This window comes from Tursiops truncatus, chromosome 8, assembly GCF_011762595.2.
Source record: "Tursiops truncatus isolate mTurTru1 chromosome 8, mTurTru1.mat.Y, whole genome shotgun sequence".
Classification (NCBI taxonomy): Eukaryota; Metazoa; Chordata; class Mammalia; order Artiodactyla; family Delphinidae; genus Tursiops; species Tursiops truncatus.
In genome coordinates, this window is record NC_047041.1 from 80,045,964 (window position 1) to 80,062,915 (window position 16,952).

The 16,952-nt window shown below is 39.1% G+C and overlaps 1 pseudogene; it reads right to left on the minus strand.

Annotated features, from left to right (window-relative positions):
- LOC109552200 (homeobox protein NANOG pseudogene) overlaps window positions 1–14,180 on the minus strand; it is a 119,731-nt pseudogene extending 105,551 nt beyond the window's left edge.
- Between the last annotated feature and the right edge of the window lie 2,772 nt (window positions 14,181–16,952).

Genomic DNA, 16,952 nt, shown 5'->3' on the forward strand with positions numbered 1-16,952 from the left:
TGGAATGTTGAACGCCTTGTAGGCTCAGGTTAGAATTTGGGTCTCATTCTGAACAAGGTGGAAAGCCACCTTGTTTTTAATTAGGGGAGAAACCTACTGTGCCTTGCATTGTAAAAGGATCATTCTGGCTGTAAAGCAGGGACTAGACCGACATTGGATTGGCCCATACTTCCCTTCTCATACTATGATCACTATGCTTAAGGCAGAACACAGGACTGTTACCTGCCTTTTGCCCCACACTTCGCAGGACACACACGCACACACCTGCTCAAAAAACAGACATATCTTAAGTGCCAGAAAGAATTGAGCTAATATCTGGCTCTGGCATGTATTAGCTATGTAGCCATGAGCAAAATACTTACCCTCCCAAACCTCAACATCCTCATCTGTTGCCTGGGTTAGTAATGAATACTTCTTAAGATTGCTGACAGAACTAAATGAGACAGTATGCATAGGCACCTAACTTTAGATGCCCACCAATTGTTTCTTCCCTTTCCTTTTCTTTCTTTTCAGGCCAGTCTCTAAGGCGTAACTGTCTTTACATGGAGTTGTTTTAGGTAAGGTGACAGAGTCAGGGATGGGGAACCTGGTGAGAAATTGTTGTCTGCCAAGAGGTGGGAGGCCTCATTCTCAGAATCTTTATTGTTCTAGACAATGTTCACAGTCCAGCTTTGAGCTAAACAGGATCCTCCATACTTGGTTAGGAAGATTGACTTTTTTTGAGTTCCTCAAAATTAGAATTGTTTTCCTCTCTAGTCCCATCAGGAATTTGAAGATAGAGTTCCCTATGCCTTACAGTGAACAAGATGGCCTCAAGTTTCTCCTCGGCTTGACTAGACTTCAGATGCTTTCCTTCCTGACATAGGTCCCTGACCTCCACTTGCTTAGAGCATTTATTTCAGAAAACTTGCAATTGTAAATCTTTCTCTGCCCCTTTGAGATATAAATCTTCTCCCAGCCTCTTTCCAGTTTTACAACCCAGAAATGTCTTGAGTCTCAAGGACCTGGGAGCCACCCCTTTGAAACGTAATCATCAAGAAAGATAGTGCTCTGGTTTTCCAGTCTCTGGGGGAGGGTAGGAGCCTAACTTTGATAAGTACCGAGTAGCAAACTCAGAGGCCTCATTACGTTGACTAATCTCCCCACTAAAAAGTTTCTTTACCTTCCAAGAGCTCACCCCAGTGCCTACAACCTCTCTTGCCTTTTGTCTCCGTAGAGTTGATTTCAATCTTTTTCTTCTATTGCAATAATCGTGAATGTCTTTTTTTTTTTGCCTGAACTGAACACTTACTGAGGCCCAGGACTGAGACTTAAAATCCACGATTCCAAGGAAAAAAGTGTCCTGTTTCACTGCTACTTTCAATGCTACTATAGCCAGACTGGACAGTTGTTCGTATGATGAAGACCTATTTAAACAATTCCCCCTAGGAGTAGAAATGAGTTCAGAAAGACATCACCACTTGCTTATAGATCTTCCTTTCCAAAGACATTCTTGATTAGCATTTTCAGTTATTCAACTGTGTCATGTGGAGAGAATGAATCGCCAGCCTTCCGTATATGACCACGTTTCCCCCCATCTCCATGGAGGTCCAGTAAAATCAACTTCTTACATTTTCCATCTTTCTCTGAGCATCTGTCTGGTCACTTCAACAGGTAACCAGGTGCCCCTGAGGGACCTGGTTGTGCGGCTCTTGTTCGATGTACTTCTTTGATACTAAAGCTGAGGAAAAAGATCCCAGATGCCAGAAACATCTATAGACAGAAGGCTGTCCCTAGTTTTCATTTGCATCTCTTTGTTCTCATCATCAAAGACACTTGTGTAACCATCACCAAAAGGAGATCCTTCTACTTGCTCATTATATGCTTCTTTCTGGGGTAGCTGCAGAGCTGACATTTCCCTTGCTAAATAGCAAAATTTCTGATTAAGGCACTGCCCTGGGTGAGTTGCTCATTCATCCTCAGGTGAAACGTGAGTCTCCACTCCTTAGAGCTTTCTGTATGTGCCATGCATAAAGGAGCTTCGAAAAGGAAACAAGCTTTGTGCAGACTCTAGCAAGGAAGGGCATGTGGAATAACGATCTGTGCTTAATCAAGACTGATGAGAGCTGTGATTGCACCCACCTTCCCAAAAGAAAAACTCACTTTAGCTATGTTTGTTTGGAGTGAAGACTGAAAAAAAAAAAAAAAAGAAAAAAAGTCTATTTATTAAATCAGGTGATTGATAACCTGAAATCTAGCAGTATACCATTTTGAATTGGTAGAATTAGAAATCTGTGACAACTTCAGAGGGCAGAATAAAGGCCAGAAATCTGGAGATCAACTTGAAGAGAATTTTAACAGTTAAAATGCACAGAACAAGCCCTTTGGGGAGGTGGTGTAGTTGTTACAAAGAGATTTCATGCGTGAATCATATTTCTACCATTTCTGAAATAACTGGATTCTTTACGTTAAATTTCCAACAAAAATAAATTAAAGACATAAAAGAGCTGCAACAGGATCCTGCATAGATTCAACTGGACTTTTTTTTCTTTTTTAAAAAATTTATTTATTTTTTATTTATTTACTTTCGGCTGCGTTGGGTCTTTGTTGCTGCGTGCTGACTTTCTCTAGTTGCGGCGAGCAGGGGCTTCTCATTGAGGTGGCTTCTTGTTGCGGAGCACGGGCTATAGGCGTGCGGGCTTCAGTACTTGTGGCGCGTGGGCTCAGTAGCTATGGCACATGGGCTTAGTTGCTCCATAGCACGTGGGACTTTCCCGGACCAGGGCTTGAACCTGTGTCGCCTGCATTGTCAGGCAGATTCTTAACCACTGTGCCGCCAGGGAAGCCCCTTCGACTGGACATTTGCAAGCCTTCTTTTTAGTAAATTTGAAAGTATGTATGAAGCAATGAAATTATTAGAGATTGCCAATTTTTTTTTCTTCATGTAAGTTAGACCTAGTTACACTTCTGCTAGAGAATTATGAGGTTTGTTTTCCTACACTCTGGCAAACCCACAGTGTGTAATCAAACTCTTTGACCTTTTCCAATCTGAGAGGTAAATATGAAGACTAGGAGTGTTTTAGTTTACATTCTTTTTTTGATGTGTGAGGTTGAACAGGTTTTTATATGGTTAAGAGACATTCGTATTTCTTTTTCTGTGAACTGTTTGTTCATTTCCATTGCTCATTTATTTATTGAACCTTTAGACTATTTCTTACAGATTTATAGATCTCACAGCCATTTCTCTGTGATATGATTAGCAAATGCTTCCCAGAGTTTCATGTTTGCCTTTATTGTGCTTTTCTAATAAATATTTCAAAAACATTTTAGTGGAATTTATCTATCTTTTTTCCAATTCACTTCTGGACTTTGTGTAATACTAAGAAAAATATTTTTTTAATTATTCTCCATTTATTTGATTAATATTTTTAGCAGTTTATATTTCATGTTTAAATCTGGAGTTCATTTAGGAGTAAACTATGAATCCAATTCTATTATTTTATAGGTGACTAGTCCAACATTTATTGAATAAGCCATCAGTTCCTCACCAAGATGCAATGTCACATTTACCACATACTTAAAAGCTCATATCTATTTGGTACTATTTCTGGAATTTCTGGTCTATATGTGTAACAGGACTACACTGTTTTAATTATTCTAGCTTTCCAATATGTTTTAATGTCTGTTAGGACCATCCCTTCCCTCAATCAATCAAACAATGTCATGGACATTGTTGTTTATTTTTTCCTATGAAATTTATCCGGCAAGAAAGTAATGGATGAAATTTGTATTAATATCATATTCAATTTATGGAATGAATGAATTAATGAGTTGTTAGCATTATTATGTGAGTCCTTCCAAGAATACAGTATTTCATTTCATTTGCTTTGTATTTTGTGTCCCCTGGTAGTATTTTCATTGTTCTCATGTAAATCTTCCAAGTTATTTGTTAAGTTTATTCTTTCATGTTCTTTCTTGTTTCATTCTTGTTTTTCCTTTCTTGAAAATAGGGTATTTTCAAGGCAAGAAGGAGAGTTGGTGTGTCTGTAACTAGCAGTTCATATAAGGAGTGGTGGAGTCAGTCCTGGAGAACATCGGAGTCAGGTTTAAAAGGGCCTTGGATGCTATGAATTTTGAATCTTATTTTTTAAACGACAATTAATGCCTAGTGATTTTTAAAAGGTCATCTATTATTTTTGGAAGATGATAGTTCTGGAAGAGCATGAAGAATGGACTAGAATCAGATCAGCTAGGTACAAGGTCTCTAATTCAGGAAAATGCTATGCTCTCCTTCATATTCTGGAAGAATGAAGACAGAAAGCCAGCATTTACCAAAGACCTAATCTGTGCCCAGACATTGTGCTAATACTTGCAGATTTTCCCCCAAAGTAGACTCATATTGTACCCCTACCTCTGGCTCTTTAAGACAGGGCAGCCTATTCATTTACCTTCCACAGCCGGTCTGTTAAAAGAGACTTAAGTAAAAACTGGTTCATTTCTTGTAATTTATCAACAGTCTTCCCATGACTGACCCCTCCTTCCATGACAATTGGTCTCTGCCTGCTTGCTATTCATCTTGTTTCCCTAGATCAGTGCCCTATCTCAAAGTTCATGACCCCCATCATGAACCCACGGCTTTGGAAGCTTCAGGTTAGACCTCATCCTCACCTACCATAACATCTGGGCCTCTATTTTTCCTTACTAATCCAGGCGGGGCCTGGCATTTGGACCAGCATTTATCATAGTCTTAGGTAAAAATTGTGTTCATATGTTTTGACTACACGCTCAGCCCAGTCAGTGGACCAACTCTTTAGATTTGATAAGAGGGAAGTTGAAGATGGATTGAATTATCCCAGATTTCATAAGTCAGTATAGAAATGAGGTCACACTTCATGTGTCCCTGGCCTTCATTGGCTTGATATCTTCCATCTGCAAAATACTGGCTCTCAGCAACAACCCTGTCCCTCAATTATTTGAGGTCATATTCCTCCTTTAAATCTTAGAAGGTTCCCATTGGTATTGCACTATATTTACAAATCCTTCTGGTTTATGTGACCGCTTTGTCCCAGTTTGCTGAGGACTTTCACATTTTAGCATGGAAAGTCCCCCTTTCTAAAACATTTCTCAGTCCCTGGGCAAACTTTTATAGTTGGTCACCCTATCTCCAGTACTCAGTCCAGGCTCCTTCTTGTGTCTTTTCCTGTAGCATTGCTGTGTGTCTTCTTCTGGAATGAAATCTCACATTATGATGGACCTTACTCATGCAATTACCTATTTCCAGGACACTAACATTCCCTTTGGCTGGTATTGGCACCACTGTCATCTCTAATTCTGACACCTCTGGTGCTCACTTTTCTATCTACTTCAGCACACTCTCTTCCTTTTTCCCTGGATCTCACTGTTCTGCTCATTTATAGGGTTCCACAGCCAGCTGGCTGGATCATCTAGGTGTTAAAAGTATTTTAATATTTATAGATATACTACTTCCTTTTCCTAAGAAGCATAGACTCTACTCAGATGGTTGATTCTGGCTGGTTTCATGTACAAAAGCAATGCACTTTTCCTAGAGACACTTTTCCCATACGACCCTCTGGCTCTACTGTGGAGTCTGGCTCACTGAGCTAAATCCTTCCTTTCTCGAGTTGGATGAATCCTCTACTGAGACTTCTGTATTTGTGTCCTCCTTTCACCGTCCCCATAGGCCTCCAGACGTTTTCATATGTCTCTTACCCCCAAGTATGAATGGACTGAAGTTCATATATTCATTGCCAGGAGGCTCCAGACTCCCATGCAAATCACTGAATAGTTATAGGTACAGGACTGGAGGTAAGGATGGATAATATATCTTCAGTGCAGGTGTGATCTGGAACAGGTTGATGTATTCAGTCCAGACTCAGCAAATTTCCATTCAACTGTCATGTCAAATGTGGCTCCTTTTTTTCTGAATTTTCTCAGGTGGAATTAACTGTTTCCCATGTATGTTTTCACATCACTTCATTCAGACTCTTTCTCTACTACAGCCCATACTACTTTCTATTACAGTTTTTGTTATTGCTGATGATCTTTTTTTTTTTTTCTTTGCTATGTAAAACCTTTGTGTCCCGATTTCTAACACATGGTTGATGTTCAAGTATCTGTAGTTTGCTTAACTGGCTAAAGGCAGTACCTCTGGCCTCTTTGGCAACCTTCACTTGCTCTCCTGGTTCACCAGCATGGATAAAAGACCCTAGGAGACTCCCTTATTCCATGCATCCATGGTTTAACTCAAGCTAAGAGGACAACATAAGGGACATAGAGCCCTGCACTGTTGGTTTGATTTCTGGTTCACTCTAGAATTCAACAGAGAAAAATCTTCTATCTAGACTCTAATGTTCATGCTATGGAAGATCATTGGCTGCTCAAATGTTAGAAGAACTCATAGTTACTTCCACTTCATTCTCCTTTGAATGGGCTCAGTACTTCCTCTAAGGCACCATTAACAACCTGTAGTGTTAAATTCTGAGACAAAGAAATCACCATATAGCATCTTTTAGTAACTTACTTTCCACAAGACACACAATAGAATGGAGAGGACTCTTGAAAACTGAAAAACTAGAACTGATTTCTTTCTTGTCTCTACATTCAAAAAAAATATTTTCTGATTACCATGCTAGCAGGTACCTGAACATACATGCAGACTACATGGATTCTAGGCCATGTCTATACTTTTAAATGTCCACTTTTAGATTTCTTCTTCAAATAAATCTAACACACAGTCTCATCATCAGGTCTAACAAATTTTTTTTAAAGAACCTCACATATTCCAGATGCTCTAAGAGATATTTGCACTTACATTCAGTCATTTAATATTCATACAATTCTGTGAAGAAAAAACTATTATTGGCATTTAAAGATGAGCAAACAGACTCAGAGAAGCTAAAATAATTTTCCTTCCTATGCCCAACATCCACTACAGTTTGGAATCATGATTGAAACCTGGGGCTAATACTATTTCTCAAAAAACAAAAAAACAAAAAAAAACCCTTCTGTTTATTTTTCTAGAAGGTGAAAGGATGAACTGCTTCTAACAAGTATTTGGATTTATCATACTGTGGTAAGTAGACTCTGAAAATGGTCTTCAATGATCCCTGTCTCCTAGTATTCACATCTTTGAGTAATCCCCTATTCTTGCATGAGGACTGGATCTTGTGACATGCTTCCCATGAATAGAATGCAGTAAATGGGATGAGATGTCACTTCTATGATTAGATTCCAAAAGATTGTGACTTCTGTAGTGTTCTTTTTCTGGTGCTCTCTTTTGCTTTCTTGCTTGCTTTGAGTTGAGATGCTATATGGAGAGGTCCGTGTGGTAAAGCACTGAGAGTCCTCTAGCTAAAAGCCTGTGAGCCATGGATGCCTTAGTCCAACACTCTGTGAGGAAGTGAATTCTGCCATCAACTTCATGAGTGATCTAGGAAGCAGATTCTTCCCAACTGACCCCTGAGATGACTAAGGTCTCAGCCAATACCTTCATTGAAGCTTAGTGACAAACCTTGAAGTAGAGGACCCAGACAAGCCATGACTAGACTCCTGACACACAGAAGCAGAGATAATAAAAGTACGTGTGTTTTACCTTCTAACTTTGGGGGTAATGTGTTACACAGCAATAGATAAGTAACATGCATGGCTTCCCTGTCCTCGTTATTTGTTATTGCTGTGTCAACAAATCGCTCCAAAAACTTAGTGCCTTAATAAAAACAATCATTTATTTTGCTCCAGAATTTTCAATGTGGTTAGGAATTATTGGGCTGGACTGGTCGTTGGTACATAACATCTAGAGCTTCAACTGAGATGAGTAGACCTTTTAGGGACAGGAATAGATGGGAAGTCACTGGGCATGCCTCTCTCTTCAACTATTCTCATGGTCTCTCCATGTGGCCTCTCCATGTGTTCCCAGCATAGTGGTCTCAGAGTAGTCAGGCTCTCAGAGTAGACTGCTCACTTGGCAGTCCAGGGCTCCAAGGAAAAGTTGTGTAAGCGACCACAGTAGAGAATATGAGAATATCTGGGGACTGCCTTGGAGTCTGTCTACCATACTGTTCTACATTTATTTTTCTTTCTTACCACATCAACCGTCAAATGCTACCTTCAAAGGAGCAGACAGACCTGCTCCTTACTGTCTTTGTTTTGTTTCTAGGTGGAACACTTAGCCTGTATGTGCCCTAGTGTCCTAATGCATAAAATCAGGGTAAATTTCTATACTTGTATGGGTTGTGGTGGAAATCAATGAGGTAAACTCCAAAGTAGAGCACTAGCATATAATGTGCTCCATGTACAGGGATGACAGTCCTGCTTTTCTATGTTCTTATGTTCTCTCTTGGCCCCATTTTCTCTAATCCTCTCTGCTAGGGCCTACCGTATCCTGCCTTCTAGCATAGTTGTTTATGTACATTTATTATCTTACCTAATAAGTTATAAAAACATTTTAGAAGTAGGAATTATATTCATCTTTACAATCCCATCAATTTAGCATATGGTAGGTGCTTAATAAATAGTCATCAATTAAATATTCACTGCTTACTCTTTGTACTATTCGTCTGGCGCTATTTATTCATTGCCTTGTCTCCCAGCTCCTTAGTAGAAGCCACTGTGCCTTGTAACTCTGTCTCCATCGCCAGCCTCAGGACTTGTGCAAAGTGTTCCCTAAATGAAGTCTATGAAACAAATTGAAATAACTACTGTTTTCTTAACATATTCCTTTATGCCTTCCATTGGACCCTTCCTATCTCCTGGTAGGAGACAGCAGGGCAAAGTGGAAGAAGGCAGTAGAACGGAGAGTTTAGGTATTCATCCTCAGGGAACCTGGCTTTGAACCATATTCAGGCGGTTACTACTTATAAACCTTAGAAATTATTTAATCTCTCTAAGCCTCTTTGTCATTTGTAAAATGGGGCAATGTAGTTTCTCCTCATAAGGTACTTGTGAGAATAAAACGAGATAATGTATGTATAGCACTTAACACATTGCTTACACAAAACCAGTGCATAGTAAATTCTGACTTTTGTTAAATGTCACCTCTTCCAGGAAACCTTAAATTGCCCAAGCTGAAACTCTGCCCAGACTGCCTATGCAATTTTGCTTGATTCTTCCTTATGGAAAATGCCTTACTCAACCCATTATAACACTGAACTATGTGGTTCATTTCATTATCATCCATATTAGACTGCAAATTCTTAGACTATAGCATCTGGACAAAATTTTGCAAGAAGTTCTGAATATAGCGTAGGTAAAGGAATCTTTTTGCAGCCTTTCCCCACACTTCTACCTCTGTCTATCCTCTTTGTAAAATTATGTAGATTAAAAGAACTTGATAATATTATTGGTTAAAATCTGTATTGGATCATTTTTTTACTATACAGCACTTTTTTTTTTTTTTGTGGTACGCGGACCTCTCACTGTTGTGGCCTCTCCTGTTGCGGAGCACAGGCTCCGGACGCGCAGGCTCAGTGGCCATGGCTCATGGGCCCAGCCACTCCACGGCATGTGGGATCTTCCCGGACTGGGGCACGAACCCGTGTCCCCTGCATCGGCAGGCGGACTCTCAACCACTGCGCCACCAGGGAAGCCCTATGCAGCACTTTTGATTAAGTCTGTCACTCTACCATTTTTTTTGATAAGCAGACCCAGGGTTTCTCTTGTAACCAGCATGTCTCTGTCTCTCACTCTTGTTCTCTCTTGAAGCCATATTAAAATATGTGTTCCTCTCAATTATTATCCTCCTTTTTCCCCTTCTTGGAGATGAAGAGATGAAGAGTTCATTTTTTTTTTTAATTGGAGACGAGTTGCTTTACAATGTTGTGTTAGTTTCTTTTGTACAATGAAGTAAATCAGCTATATGTATACATATATCCCTTCCCTCCTGGACCTCTCTCCCACCCCGCATCCCACCCATCTAGTCATCACAGAGCACTGAGCTGAACTCCTGTGCTATGCAGCAGCTTCCCACTAGCTATCAATTTTACACATGGTAGTGTATCTACATTAATCCTAATCTCCCAATTCATCCTACCCCCTCCTTCCCCCTCTGTGTCCACAGGTCCATTTTCTACATCTGTGTCTCTATTCCTGCCCTGCAAATAGGTTCATCCAGAGAGCCTTGCTTTGGGCACTATTGAGCACTAACTCAATATTCTTTAACCTTCTTTGGTTCTATGCATATACTTGTCTTAGTTGAAATTTTGCTGAGGGACAAGGTAAATGGAGGGCAGGATCTGACTGTACCTTTATTCTTGGAAGTAATACCATTAAAACCCCATCCCCTGGGCTTCCCTGGTGGTGCAGTGGTTGAGAGTCCACCTGCCGATGCAGGGGACACGGGTTCGTGCCCCGGTCCGGGAGGGTCCCACATGCCGCGGAGTGGCTGGGCCCGTGAGCCATGGCCGCTAAGCCTGCGCGTCCGGAGCCTGTGCTCCACAATGCGAGAGGCCACAACAGTGAGGGGCAGCATACCGCAAAAAAAAAAAAAAAAAAAAAAAAAATCCCCTAAATATCTAGTGACACAGTAACAGCAGTACTATTAATAACAAGAGTGACTAATACACGCTAAGCTCCTCGTGAGCCCTTCTAAATGTTTTCTATGTACTGACTCATGAAATCCTCAGAACAACCCAATGAACTAAGTATTGAGGCACAAACACATTAACCACCTGTCCAGTGTCAACTAGATGACAAGTGGCAAAGATGAGATGCAAACCCAGAAAATTTATCCTTAGCAACAGACAGCTCTTATCCTTTGTAATATACTTCCTCTCACTGGGTACTTATAAATAAGAGTTGATGTAAAAAACTGAACTGCTCCAATCTACCCCACTATTATTCCTGAATTAGAAGGTTAAGACAAACCCCCTACTAGTTAGATATGAATTAAATAAAAATAAATCAATTATAAATCCATGTACAGGCAGAAATAGAGCAAATTTTAAAACCCTTGAAGATATAACACAAGACTAGTAGGACAAGTATCTGATGTCAATAGTAGGGAAGCAAGATTATCAAAGCCTAGGTGTAGTCAGTAAGAGCAGCTTCTTTTCTCAAGCAGGTTTGAGGTTCTTACCTTTTATCTTGGGAAGTAAAGGATCAGATTCCATCCACATTTCTACTACCAAGCTTTCATATTAACGGAGGCCAAACTATCCACTGATAAGGAGTTACATTTGTCCATACCTGGAACCTGTCACTCTCTCATTTCTTTGTTTCCTTTGGTAGTGGATGGGTCTAAAGCCAATGAGCCTTCATATTGACAATAAGCAGTATGATGTTAGTGGGTCTATTCAACTAAGTTCCTCTCTGGTAACTTCCCTGCAAAGTTATAGAGCCAAGAAAGCCAGATTCCACTGCCTTTTAAGATTTGCAACCTTGAAAAATAGACTAACCAACAACAGATACATAGATGGGGCTACAATGATCCTGACCACTGATCAATGTTCATCCACTTATAACCCATAAACAGGAAGAAATACATCAGCAAATCAACACATAGCGTTTAAGCAACTATTGGAGTCAAGGTCTGTCTAGCAGCAAAATAATGAACCAGGTATGGACCCTGCCTTCAAGTGATTATTTGCTTGTCAGTCTAGAAAAATTAGACTGTTTTTTTTTGCTGCTTATCCCCAGGGGCTTTTACAGCACCTGAGGCAGAGTAGGTGCTCAGTAAATAATTGTTGAAAAAATTAATGAATGAACATTGGATGAAAAAGTAATGGAACAATTCAGTACATGAATCAATCCCATTCAAGTCACATGAAGTTAGAACTGTAGACTGACAACAAGCAAGTTACACACAAAGAGAGCTCTTTTTGTTTTATGATGGGAGAATTCTGTGTGTGCACTGTATACACAAGTTCCGAAACACACACATGGACTCAACTGTGATTTACTTAACACGTTAGAGAATGACATCTTCCTGGACTTCAGAAATACTCTGATGGAACTGATTAAATGGCATGTTGTACAAATGCCGAACACCCCAAATAGTCAGTCTTCCCCAGCCATTTCATAAACAAACTTCAAAAGTCAATTGGTTTAATAAAACTGTCAAAGTAGGTCAGACTGAAAGGGCAGAGAGTATATATAAATAGTCCAACGTCTCTGTCTCCAGTAACTAGTCATTAGATTTCAATCTTATCATAATTAATATATTGTTAAAATCCTCACAAAATAAATTGGCTTCCTTTCAGTCAGAGAGTTGAAGTCATGCAAAGAAGTGAGGAGGGAGAATATCCAGGGTAACTTCCTGGAATTCCAATTTGGGCAAATCTACATGGGCTACATTATTTTTCTGCTTGGTTGAAATAAGAGATGCTGTCATTTAGTAGTAGTGTACTCATATTTTAAAGCTTTGGAAACTTAGAACAAACATCCCTAAATGTGTCCATTTTAGGTCAGAGTCATAATTTTCTCAATCCAATATTTTGTCTCCAACAAAACAAATAAGTAGAGAGTTTTGCCCACCTGCGTATCAGCTTTAAGGTTGAGATATGTCCACAAAATATGTGTATACCTAGCAGAGTAACCAAAGCAAAGCAGAAAAACAAAACGTGTAACAGATATTTTTTGGAATGACTGAATTTCTAATTTCCAAGCATAACTTATACCTGCATTTTTCCCAATTTTTTTTTCTAATTTTTAATCCATATTTTCTTACTGAATGTATTCTGGAATTATCCTATATCGTAAAGGAAGTACAATATTTGGAAGAAATTTTCAGAAACATTGTATTGAATGTTTGCTGTATGCCAGGCAGAGTATCTCATTTTAACCTTACTACAGCCTTATGAAGGAGGTGCTATTAGTCTGGTCATTTTATAGATGAGGAAATGCACACTTTGAGAGATTAAATACATTGTCTAAGTTTATACATCTCAACCATGAGAGAGCCAGTACTTAAACCAAATCCTTATGTCTTCAAAGCATCAACTTTCCTTAAGTCCTGATTTCAAGTTAAATGCAGTGAGAGAACCAGCATAAGCCCTCTCCCCTCAGCAAAGTCTTTCTCCAACTGTGCCTTGGGATGTCCTACTTCCGAATGTTTGAGGATAGGGCAGGACTATCCTTTTCCACAGAAAGGTCTTGTGGAAACTGCAAATTCATCAGCTTCACCCAGACTTACTGAAGGAACATTTCCAGGCCTATGAAGAAAGATGGAACCTGAAAAAAAATAAACACCCGCCACATGGGAAGGAAGAGAGAAGTGAAATGAAATTTTGATTGAATATTACTGATATTTTCAGAACTGGCTAATGTGAAAGACAAATATATTGTGTGTCTATGGCAGCTAAAGCCAAGTTCAAAGCAGAATTTCTCATAGAGACAAGGAGTAACAGGTTAACAGAGGAAGTTCAGTACTGTTGAAAGGATGGGAAGAATTCTTAAGACAGAAGGAGGTGACCAAATTCCACACTATGCTGGGAGACCCTAAACACATCATTTAAACCTCTCTAAGCCTCAGTTTATCATGTATAAAATGGGGGAAATAACATCTATAAAAGAACATCGACAAAAATACTCTAAGTAAAACTGTGTAGCTGGGTGTCTGGCATATAATAGGCATTTAGCTAGAAGTATCTCCTTTTTTCTTAAAACAGCTAGCTTCTCCTGTGTTGATAGTCCTACATTCTCTGTAGATTTTTACATCCCTCTGTTTAATTTTGGCTACATTCTAAGCTAGAAGTCTGTTTCTATAGTCCAATAGCTATACTGCAAAACCAGGGTCAAAAATGAAAAAAGAAGAAACATGATATTGTCTTGTAACTCCCCGGAATAGCAATGCGTTCATTTTCTCACAAACCAAATGCCCTTTACAAACATTGACCAATGCCAAGGTCGTTCTGCTCCAGAAATTCTAAAAATGGCAGGAAGATTTTTTTTAAGTTAACTATCTTTATTGGGTCAGATTCATGACCTTGCAGCTAAGACAGCAGGAGTGATCTGAGAGAAATTCAGCAACCAGTTTAGAGTCAGGTCTGCTGGGTAGACTTGCTAATAAGGAGTGGGTCACAGGTTCAATCCCTGTGTGGGCCTGTTATACTCACCTTCTTCTGGGACCTCTTGGCAGCACGATGTGGGCCACTAGCACAGCAATATCCACAGGAAAGATGGAGCAGAGGGCAAGGCTTCGGCAGAAACCATCCAGGCATTAACTGGATGTAGGGTGTTTCTGTCATATTCCCTTAGGAGGGACATTGACCCTTGCTTTGACTCTCAAGGCATGTGCTGAACCTGTTTTCATTACAAGAGACACTTGAAGAGTCACTGGTCGGGGAGGTGGGTAGAGGAGGGATGTGTGCACAATTTGAAGCACAAGACATGTGGGTATTACAGTATTTGTATTTTCAAAGAGATGTGCTTCTGGTGTTAGAACAAAGGAAAGGGGGAAGGTAGAAAAAGGAGGGAAGAAAAGTATTCACATTTATTAAGCACTGTGAGTGCTTTATATAAACCCTTTATTTATCCACCATTAACTATTTCCAGGTGGCAAGCACTGTGCTGGGGATAAGCCCTGGGAAACTGAGGAACAAGGCAGACAGTGTTCCTTGATTTTTATAGAATTTACTATCTGGTGAGGGAAATAAATGTTGAACAATCAATTACAACTATGATGTGTTATAAAGACAGGAGCAAAGGGCATTACGGGGGCATATGATAAGGGATAGTTTTGGTCAAGATTTCTGAATGTAAAACACAGAAACCATTTCTGACTTAGTTTAAACTGAAGTGGGTTTATGAAACGAATATTATGATAGTTCACAGGATCCAAGAAAGAATATAGTATCCAGGTGTCTTAAAGGACAAGCTACACTGCAATCTTAGAATCTCATAAACAGGACATTATGAGTCCACCTGGGGATCCTACCATGGCATGACTCTGCTACAACCACTGCCAATTTCTATGTTTCTCCATGTAAGAGTAGTGGAAGAAAAACTATCTGATTGGTTTATTTTAGGCCATCTGCCAACCTTTGGTCAAGACTGAAGAACCTGTTACGAAAAAGAAGATGAGTGGGAGTGAAGCAGCTATGTACTGCAGACAAAAATATCCCAAAGATCTCACTGAGATGGTAGAATCAGGGAGTGGAATTTCAGATGAAACCTGAATGGTAAGACAGACATTATGTCCATTTTATGGATGAACAAAGGAAGGTCCAGGAAGGTTTAGTGAATTATCTAGGGTCACACAACCATTAAATTAAGGGAATGAGAATGATAATTCAAGACTTTCTGATTATAAAACTCATGGCTTTTCCATTATGTCACATTTTCCCAATTTGTAAATCATTTATATAATTAAAACTTGGGCTTTTTAAGATATTATGGACAAGGTTTTGAATAATGAATTTTGATGCCATTGGCAATCCTCAAGAAGAGAAAGGGAAAATTTTCACTTGTCATCCTGATGTATTTTTCACAAAGTTTGTGAAAGCTGTAGCGAAATCAACGTTATAAGACAAAGGTTACATTATATACGTATGTAATAAAACTGCAAGAAAATCAAACTTAGAGGAAATATTCAAGACAGAACTTGACTTCTGCTAATTACTGCATGGCCAGTATGGCCAGAGTCAAGGGTGGCAGTTGGAGACACAGTTAATGATGCGGGGGAGAGGATCTTTTTTTAGCTCAATGTCTTAAAATGTTGGTGAATTAATTCTTTTCCCAACATAGTACAGCTAAAGTAAAAAAGAGTACCAATCATTTTTATTTTTTCATCACCTTAACCATGGCAGACATAGTAGTTGATGGAATACTCTATGGTAAAATATAATAAATAAGGCACAATGTTAGTTTTGAACTATTACAGGCACTGGCTGTAACTTTATCACCTTTCCTCCCACTCGAGAAAGCATTCCAGAATACCCATGAGAATAAGAGTGACTTGAAAGTGCCTCTAATGTATGTAAAATTTAAACAACCCCATTTTGCAACTTTATCTTGCAACACACCCATAAGTAATCATGATACAAAATATATTCTGATGATTGTTGAGAAAATGAATAGCTACTTTAACACCCAAATCCGAATTCATCTGTTTCACGGTTTATCTCTGATTACCCTGAACTAAACTTCCACATTAAAAAGATTTATTTGGACCCTGAATCACAGAATTTTCACCATGGTTATACACCATCTTTCAGAATAGGCACCACTTCACAGTTTTCTAATTATGCTATGTGCTTTCTTCCCCGCTGGATAAGAAATACATTGAAGATACTAATCAGCTCACAGTATAGAGGTGGGCACAACTGTTATAAGTACAGCATTTCTCATCTGTGGTTTTGGTTCTTGAAGCCATGGACATAACTTTATAAAGAATAGATAGAACCTTGAAAAACTGTATTATCCTACTGAAGTTAACAAGTACCACAGGAGCAAACTACAACTTGCCTTAAGCCTATTCCCAAGGAATATATCAATATTTTTGACTAAAACGTAAAGCTAGGACTTGAGATAAATCTCACTGGGTCATGATATATTTACATACTGCTAAATTTAATTTGCTAAAATTTTTTAATGGTGTCTATGTTTATGTTCATCAGGGCCATTGATTTACAATATTTCTTCTTGTAATGCCTTTGTCCAGTATTGAAATCAGGATAACTCTTGCCTCATAAAATAAGATGGGAAGTGTTCCCCCATCTCTGTTTGTGAAGGATTGGTATCATTGATCCCTCAAATGTTTGACAGAATTAACCCGTGAAACCATCAGGCCTGGAGTTTTCTTTGTAATAAATTTTTTTGATTATGGCTTTCCATTTCTTCTTAAGTCAGTTTTAGTAATTTGTGTTGTTCAAATGCTTTGTTCATTTCATCTAGCTTGTTGATGATATTAGCATTAAGGTGCTCATAATATTCCCTATTCTCTTTTTAATGTCAGTAGGATCTGCAATGATGTTCTCTCTATCATTCCTAATACTGATAGTTTGTCTCTTTTGGTCTTA